Below are 9,966 nucleotides of genomic sequence, written 5' to 3'. Positions count from 1 at the left end.
GAAAATAACCTATATTTTGTCAGATAATATTATGTGTCCTCTTACCGCCAAAATCTGCAATGACATTTCAAGGAAAAGTGTTTTATACACCTGCTAGTCGTCTTCTGTTTTTATTATGTATGCTAAATATGTGAATACTCTTTAGAATAGTCTACTTTAATTCTGTACGGAGTGGCCCATACATGTATTGTATTATGTTACAGTGTTGTAATGAATTAGGGTGAGACTGTAATAAAATATCTGTTTGTCTTGACCCAAACAATGAGAGGCCCATGTTTTTTCACAAGTAAAACCTGCACGAAAATGAAAGTCAAACAACTGGTAGCATTGATCACGTACTTTGTGTACCCATCTGACAAGGGTAAATTGGCACGGCTCCCACACTATCGGGAAAGTGGTCAGTTGTAACAAATGTTATTTTTGGAGTAACACTTTCTTGGTAAAGTACATATACTAGTACTATTTGGGGAGTCCCATTCAGGATTCCAAACGTTACTGCCAGGGTGAGGCACCTAATCGCCAGCACACAACGTCAGCGATCTAACCCACTCAGCCATCGAGGCTTCCTCAAAAATGAAGGTCCGAAAACTGGTTGTCTAGAACGCGTACTTTATGCCCCCTCTGATATACATACCTGTGTATCCCATTATCTCCCCTTCCATGTAGCAAATTCTTTGTGTGTGTGTGTGTGTGTGTGTGTGTGTGTGTGTGTGTGTGTGTGCCCCTGTTTAGTTTTCTGGTGGCATATTAGTTCTGGCTGGTATAAATGAATATTGTGTTTTCCGAAACTATATTAGAAATAAGTAGCATACAAAGATATTCGGGTGAGAGATGATTATTCATTTTGTAAAACGTTACCAATTGTGAATTGTATATTCTGTAATTTAATTAATTACAATTTCTTTCATTGTAAATTTTCTGATGCATCTTACCCCGGCAGCGCCACATATGGTTCTAAAAGCATCCAAGTTGTTTTTTTCCAATGAATTAACTTGCCATCTGGAGCCCCATTCTGAAATTCTATCATTATGTTGATTACTAGTAACTTTATGTGGATCTTCCATAATCACACATAAAGATACGTCATCAGCAAAACGTCTTATACACGTATTACTATTTATTGCTTCACAAATATCATTGATTGAAATAAAGAGACATAATAATCTATTTCAGTAATGTAAGGCCACAGGCCCGTAATACATTTCAAAGGTGTTTTTATTTTGCATTCCAGGGCAAGAGTTGCACAAGGCACTGTAACATATCTGTGTTTTCGCAAGCCATTAAGCTAATAAAAGCCTCTGGAGAACGGTTGGAAATCATTCGTGTCGTAAAGATTTATGAGATTGACAGAGGATTATAACATGGAACACCTCCTCTCAACACAGGACGATATAAAAAATGACATGACACGCATAGCCATTCAACTAAAGGAGTTCTCCTATTTCCACAGCCAATCTTAAGTTTTTGCTTCTGAACCAACATATAACATATACTTTGCAACAACAACAACAGAAAACGCAAAAGTAGTAGAAATATGCTCATCTGACAGAGTGTTGCCGACATTCATACAAAATTAATATAAAAATGTATTGGTCATTTCTTCATGGATTGGGATTGATTTGTGTGCAAAGAATAAGGTACTGCAGACATTTCGTGAAACGATGGAAAAATCGCATAAACGAAACCAACATGACATGCGCTTGTTGGGCCATACAAATGTTGTGGTTTCATTTGCATGCCATCACAAGTGGGCAGCGAAAATTGCCACGACTGACGGAAGCCCAACGCAACAACGTCATCGGCCGACTGCAAACAGGAGAATCATCTGCAGCTGTAGCCGGGTTTTTCCACATAGCACCAAGCACCATTACAAGACTGTGTAACCGTTATCTGACACGCGGGACAAAACGGGACCTTCCCAGATCCGGTCGACCACGTATCACAACCAGAGCACAGGACATTCATACGACTACCTCACTTACGTGAAAGAACCACTACGGCCACCTCTATAACTATGACAATACCCGGATTGCTTGGATATCAGTTAGTGTCATGATGTGGTCAGCCACCTTATACACTGGTAGACTAGACTTCTACGTCACGTGGATGAAATTTTAGTCCTTCCCATTAATCAACCAGCGAACGTCATTTTCCAACAAGACAACGCCGGACTTACTCCGCAAGACTGACAACAACCTCTTTTTCAGGGATCCTGCTTCGGCCCTCGATTTAAAGCCAATCGAACATTTATGGAATGCACTGGATCAACGACTGCGGGAACGTCAGTAACAACCACAGAAGCTCCTACAGTTGGCACAAGCACTGCAGGCAGAGTGGGTGACTATTCTCCAGGCCACAACGCGGGATCTGATTGCTGACAGTCAGTTTTTGACACTAATGGTGGCTATACAAGATATTGAGAACAGACGACCTTCATCTTAAAAATCTAGTGTTCCATGTGTGCCATATGGCACCTGGGTCAATGGCAATGCCATGTGCCGATTTTGAAGACTTTACTGCCTGTTGATTATTAATATAAAATAGACATCTAAAATCACCTGCGTTATATATATATATATATATATATATATATATATATATAGAGAGAGAGAGAGAGAGAGAGAGAGAGAGAGAGAGAGAGAGAGAGAGAGAGACAGATTGGAATGTCATAAGAAGGGTACATTTCAACATTTAGCATTGATTTGAATTGTCCATATAACTTACATTAGGAGATACTTCAATAGCATGAAGCTAATATTGGTACAGACAGTAATATAATCTCTGCTTAAATAGGCAGATAAACATTTTTACATCATCAATATCCTGACCCAACCATACAACCCCGAATTCATATTGAAACAAAATATTTCTAATGGATGATTCCCAAATATATACTTCCAACATAATCTAAGGCTGTTAGCATTAAATAACATTGTTTCAATTTTGAATAGTCTCAATTATTTTGCAATAGGAGATTCCCCATATTTCTGAGCCGTAACAAAGTATTGGTGCAATTTATTCCTTCAAAAAAATCATTGAATAACATATGAAACAATAATGATCCAAGACCGAACCCTGCGGTATACCTGCCAAGACTGCTTTTAGATCTGATTCATACCTTTTGATTTTCTTTTTGTAAGTATCTATCAAACCATCTTAATAAATTTCCACAGATACAATAATGTTGTAGTTCATGTATTATTCCGATTTGTTAAACCTTATTAAAAACTCAGCTCATATCACAAAATACAGCTCTAACTTACTTACCTTCAGTTGAAGCTTTTGCAATGATCCAGATTCCAGGTAAGCACATTCCTATTTCTTATATAGTTATGCACATGTTTGAATATACAGTTTTCACATATCTTTGCTAAAAATCTTGTGAGCTCGCATTGCTGGTTTGCTACTTTTTGTGTAACGATTCTCCAATACAATAGACCTATTCTGCCTTTATATCTTGGCGATTGTAGACATGATACCCACATCACATAAAAAACTGCCACCTCGGGTCGTGAGAAGATTTCTCGAATGTGATATATACTCTCCCCAAAAAGAAACGCACAGGTGAATTATAAATGTTGAATTTAGTTCATGTAAATTGAAACGATGAAATAATTGTTTTCCAACTGAATGTAAGTTCATAATCGGAACTAATCATGAAACATTAACCCTAAATATGTCATTTTCCCACATGCATGAACATTTCATGTGGAAAAGGATCACAATGCGTGATGCACGTGAAAAGTTGTACACCAGGGTACATAGCATTTACCTTTTTGTGTGTTTTCCGAGACATTTGATGTGGTAAGATATATCGCCATTGGACGTCTAGAGGCAGGAGAATCACAATCATCTGTTGCACGTCATTTAATGTTCACCACGTATTCAGAGGCGTTACTAAAATCTTGGATCCACCCTGCGACCGTCCTCGAACTGGCAGGCGACAGATTAAAACTGCGGCGCAGGATCGTTACATCCGGCTGTTCCATCTTGGCAACAGGTCGGTCCCAGGAACTGAAAGCGCAGGAAATGTCCCAGGTCTTCGGAGAGTGTTTGCACAGAAATCGCCTAACGTGAGTGGACTGTTCAAGAAGATCTTGTATGTTTGACATGTGCTACAACGTCATCATCGCCTGTCACGTGTTCGTTGGTGCAGAAACGTCAAAAGATGGAATTGAAAAACTGGCAAAGAATTAGGTTTAGCGATGAATCACGTTTCCTGTTGCAACGTCGTGACGGTAGAATCCGAGTCTATAGACGTCGAAATGAGCGCCACGCCCGCAACTGTGTTGTTGAGGTGGACAGATTCGGAAGGGGAAGTGTGATGATGTGGGCGGCCACTTTCCACAACCGCAGAACCGACCTAGTGCACTTGCAAGGGAATTTTGTCGCCGTTCGTTACAGAGATGAAATCCTACGTCACCTTCTTCCAGTTATCGATCGGCAGTGACAGATTTTTCAACAGGACAACGCCAGGTTCCACACAGCATGTATCACCATGGACTTCCTCACCAGCACAAGACCAAGGAGCGTCCATTTCCAAAGCATGGAAGGATCGATCTTTACGGAAAATCCAAAATTGGATTGGCAACAATTCCAAACATATTTCCAACTCAGGAAAAGTTGGGAATGGCTTGGAATGGTTTGTAATTGTTTGGAAGTATGGTTAGACGGGACAAGTTAAAATATGTTTTATTAGTAATGTGAACAATCAAAAGACTATGCATTATTTATTGAGTTTAAACTATATATAATAATTAATAAACTTATCTCAAACATTCACTACTTGTCTGTCTGGCGAGGGGCTTTTACAGTCGTATTCTCCATAAGGTGAGAGGGAGACCCGCACTTGACTCGACAAGACACTAATAGGTCTCAAGATTAAGTATTCGGCTGGATGGCTGCCATTTAATTACAAAACGGACAGTCGTCTAGACGGCTCACATGTAAGTGCGCCGACATGTGCCTAAGATCATAAAATGGACAATCTTTGGTATCTTATTTATTGTTGTCTCACGCCATAGCTTTGAATAATTCTGTTTTTTGAACAATTGGAATTCAGGAAGTTATCAATAATTGTTTTACTTAACATAAGATAAGATTAGATAAGTTGTTTACGACATAATATTATCATGTCAAGACGTACTACAGTCAAAACCATATATTTCAAAATCAATTTAATGTCAGACTATGATTTCCAAGTCCCGATTATCAAATCAATGAGGTATCAGTTTCACCACATGTGCACAGACCGCCTATACTTATATATACATTATTCATAACTATTCTCCAGTTAAAGTTCTATCCTCTTATCAAATAATCTGCGAGAGTGATCATCATTAAGGAAACTCATTCTCATCAAAGAATACAGAACAAATGAAGAATCAGATGCATACATTTATTGCCATGCTTCATTCATCACGAAGCAGATTTACATACATTTGTGAACAGCACTTAAACTGTGATATTGAATTTTACCTTTGTCCATATTAACATAATAATATATACATATATACAAAACAGGACATGCATTTAATAAATATTTACCATTTTTGGATTTCCAAATATATAAACGACTTCAACGTTGATATTTCAGACAAAAAGAAAGTCTCCTGTCTATTAACGTTCAGGGGAAAAGGGTTTGCTTTCACAATTTAACATTTGTTTTCACCAAAGGACAATTAAATCAAGCCAAAAACACGAAAAATACATATATATGTTTAGCGACTGTCATTATACATCGATGGGGGGAATTCGTCTGCTCTAACTGCCTTCACATAAACATTCCAGCCCTTAATTACCGAGGCAGATGTGACGTAGGTGCATTACATTCGCTGCATTTGCAGCATATAAGATGTGTAATCAGTGGAGTAACTAAAGTAATATTACGGCTGAAATCTAACTTGCATGGTTGTATCAATGAAAACTTATGTCTTTAGAACACAGTTGTACTTATACAATGTTTTTAGGTTTGGTTTATAAATACTAGAGAAGATTTTTTATACATATAAAACTGATCGGAAATACAGCTGAACAATAGAAACATCAAAATAGTGAGTGAGTGAGTGAGTGAGTGAGTTATTATTTAACGTCACATGGGCAATATTTCAGCCATATCGTGACGAGAAGTTATATTTATGATACATTTATGATACATTTATGATACATATATTTAGACTGAATTAAAAAGCTGTCAACGAAGGATAGTAGAATAACTAGTATATCACAGACTTGATTTAAAACTAGTTGAGAATAGTAAAAGTCAGTAAGCTTTAATGAACACAACAATATTAAAATTGGCTAGAAATCGTCAGCAACTGAAGGGAGATCACCATACTGGGGACCATGGGGACTTACAGTACTTTTGCTTCCTACATGGGCCCCGGCAGGATTTATGTCATCCCTTCAGTCACTGGCGACAGTGTACCAGTTAAGCCTTAGATTAAAATAACGAAGATACTACGTTTAAAAGCCTAGTGTGCAGAAAAATACTTCGAATGATATGGGACTTACATACCCTCTTAGGGGGACAATAATTTTACGCTACTTCAACCCCCCTCAAGGGTACAGCCACTAACAATCTAAGTTATGAATTTCGCACTACCAATTTTTAAAACAATACAATTAGGACTTCAAAATTTAAGAACAAGTTCAATTTCCTTTAAAAAACATAATATTAAATGAGAATTAACATCATTAAAAAGGTCCTTAATTGTTTTTACATTGAAATATTTATCCCTTGTGATGGAAAAATCAACACAGTCAAGCAGGACATGCTTGACTGTGATTCTTTCATCACAAGGGATACAAAACGGAGGATCCTCACCTTTTAACAAATATTCATGCGTATATCTTGAATGGCCAATACGGCATCGTCGCATAATGACCTCTTCAAATCTGGACTGACAGCCCAAGTAGGGGTAACCTATTTGTGGTTTAATTTGATGTAATTTATTAATACCTACTTGGGTGTCCCACTTCTTTTGCATCAGATCACGGATGTAAGATCTAATGACAGGTTTAAAATTAATCTAGGGGATCAGAAGTGCTGTCACAGATTTGTTGAGTGCTGCCTTTGCAGCAGCATCAGCCATTGTGTTACCAATGATACCAACATGGCTTGGTAACCAATAAAAGACGATGTCATATTTGCCAGTAGCAAGATCATTTATTAATTCGAGAATCTGGATTAAAAGTGGATGTTTGGGTGACATATTTTTAATCGCCTGAAGGCATGAAAGTGAATCAGAAAAAATAATAAATTGTTTATGTTTAGATTGATGACTGATATATTTTAGTGCTGTGAAAATGGCATGTGCTTCTGCTGTAAATATGGAACTGTTATCAGGTAATCATGAAAATATTGTTCTGGATCCAATGACAGTGGCACTAGCAACTGCGCCACCATCCTTGGATCCATCTGTAAATATAGATTTAAAAGTGTCGTAAGTGTTTCTTAGTTGAAGGTATTCTTTTTGGTAAATTAATTGGTTAGTATCTGATTTCTTTAGTTTTGTTAATATCAGGTCTACTTCTGGCTTTACCATCTGCCAAGGAGGAGATGAGAAAAGTTTAGTAGGAGCTATATCTTGGAGATTAATATCAGAAGCTGATATTGCAGATTCTATTCTGATTCCGAGTGGTGGAGTGAGAGTTGATTTCTTATTGTAAAGATCTTCGTAGAGAGGATTGAAGATGCATTCAAAAGCTGGATTGGACTGATTAGAATATAATTTAGTGATGTATTGTAAAGATAATTTTAAACGGCGTTGTTTAAGAGAAGGCTCATCTGTTTCAATATAGAGACTGTGAATGGGAGACGTTCTAAAGGCTCCAAGGCAAAGCCTCAGGCCTTGATGATGGATGGTATCGAGTTTTTGTAAATTACTTTTGCAGGCTCCACCATAGACGATGGAGCCATAATCAAGTTTTGAACGGATTAGTGACCTGTATAAGTGTAAGAGAGTTGTTTGATCCCCTCGCCACTTTGAATTAGAAACTACTTTCAATAAGTCGAGTGCCTTCAGACATTTAGCTTTTAGGTATTTAATATGTGGGAGGAAAGTTAAATGGTTATCAAAAATAAGTCCCAAGAACTTTGCCCCCTTCACCACTTTGATAGGTGTGCCATTTAGAAATAGTTCAGGGTCTTTATGCGGTTTATATTTCCTGCAAAAATGGATGCGGTTAGTTTTTGATATGGAAAATTTAAACCCGTTCTGTAGACACCAATTGTGAATTTTATTGAGACATAATTGTAATTGCCTTTCTATTGTGTGCATATTTAACAACTCTCAAACCATTTACTGCCATGAACGTACATGTACACATGTACACAGGAAGTCGGCGCTGTCTGAGGCTCCAGGTACTTACTTACTTACTTATTTTGGAGATTCTACGTGCGCTTTCCGACTGCAGCGTATTTCGCACACGGGCCCGGCCAGGCCATTTAATGTGTTTTCGAAAAGGGGAAAAAAATGTTTTTGTTAACGATCGTTTCCATTTTCAACGTGGTAACCTTATAAGTGACTAACTTTTTTATCATGATGAAATGAAACATATTAAAATAAATCAGAGGGACTGACGATCGCATTCTTTGCATAAATGTCATGCTGGCAGTAATTTCATGATTTACTGAAGATAGATTTGAACATTTCTGAGCAACGATCATGTTTGGGTATAGGGAGATAATCTTGTCTCCGCTTGCAAGCTTTACTAAGGTCTTGAATTTAAAAAAACAACAACAAAAACCTTTGGCTAGGCGCGAGGGGTAAGGCGCGTGTGGGTGAATTACCTTGGCGGTGGAGCTGGATAAAGGTGTTTTATACCTTTAATGTGTCTGTTTAAGCTGTAATTTAACGCAAGGACGTCGTTGAAGACAAGTCTCCCTCAGATTTTCAATCACGATCCAAATTGAGGAAATCTGTGTTCAGCGTAGGTTGTTTTGGAAGATTGTGTTGTTTTGGGGATGGTTCTAAAATCTATTCAGCAGATTACTGCTTTTAATGAAAGTTGTTATGGTCGGGAAGACCTCTGGAGGGTTAAAAGAGCTGAAAATGAGGGATAGATTATGCTTAAAGTGAGAATGTACAGGTTGATAGAGTGAGGTTTGATGAGTGTTATAAAAAGGGCAGTGGTTACAAATAAGGTCAAGGTCCAAGGGGGTGTTGCAAGTGGGTAGTTTTTTTTTAATAAAATAGTATTTAGGTTACTAATAGTTATGCCACTATATATCCTTGCGATTTTTTTGTCCATGTGGACCGAAGTGGAAAATTGTGTCACTTAGTGATAGGTTTTGTATAAAGTGACTTGATCAATGTGGATTAAAAACTTTGATTACGATTTTGGAAATTTGTAATTTGATACTGTTATTAACTAGTGTTTTGATCTCGGCCTTGTCTGTTGTTAAATTGGGGGCGGGGGGGGGGGGGGGGGGGGGGTGTGTGTTACAGGGCATGTATGTATGGCCAGGTATCAGGAAAATGTATTGGCCAAATTCAAAACCGACGGAAGAGTAATAAAATATTGAAAACATCATACCGTTATAAAGTTGGAGTACAGATCGAGTCAGCTTCATTCATATTAGAAAAAGTTTTCACCAGTAATGAAAGGAAAATGGACAGGGGAGACCTTTACCATATCTGGGAAAATACTACGAGGGGGTCTACCCCTCTACAGAATCAAAACTACGATGGCGATGACATCCAAAAGACTTATTACCGATCAGAATTTAAAAAAAATAGATGCGAGAGAAGATGATAAGTGGATAGAGGAGCCAATCTCGAAGACGAACAAAAGCCAAAAGATTTATTTTTATTATAAAAGCTTTCGATGTACATCCATTGTAATTATATATGTGTTGTACGGGTGGACATGGGATAGATTCCCGATCAATGTCAACCTTTATGTACGGGAATATTAAATTGTATATATAATTGTACAGCTAATCTCGTTGTTTCAGCAATT

The sequence above is a fragment of the Haliotis cracherodii genome, unplaced genomic scaffold (genome assembly GCF_022045235.1).
Source record: "Haliotis cracherodii isolate W230 unplaced genomic scaffold, xgHalCrac1.p SCAF_4, whole genome shotgun sequence".
Taxonomy (NCBI): domain Eukaryota; kingdom Metazoa; phylum Mollusca; class Gastropoda; order Lepetellida; family Haliotidae; genus Haliotis; species Haliotis cracherodii.
The sequence above is the reverse complement of the archived record's forward strand: the minus strand, read 5'-3'. Positions refer to the sequence as shown.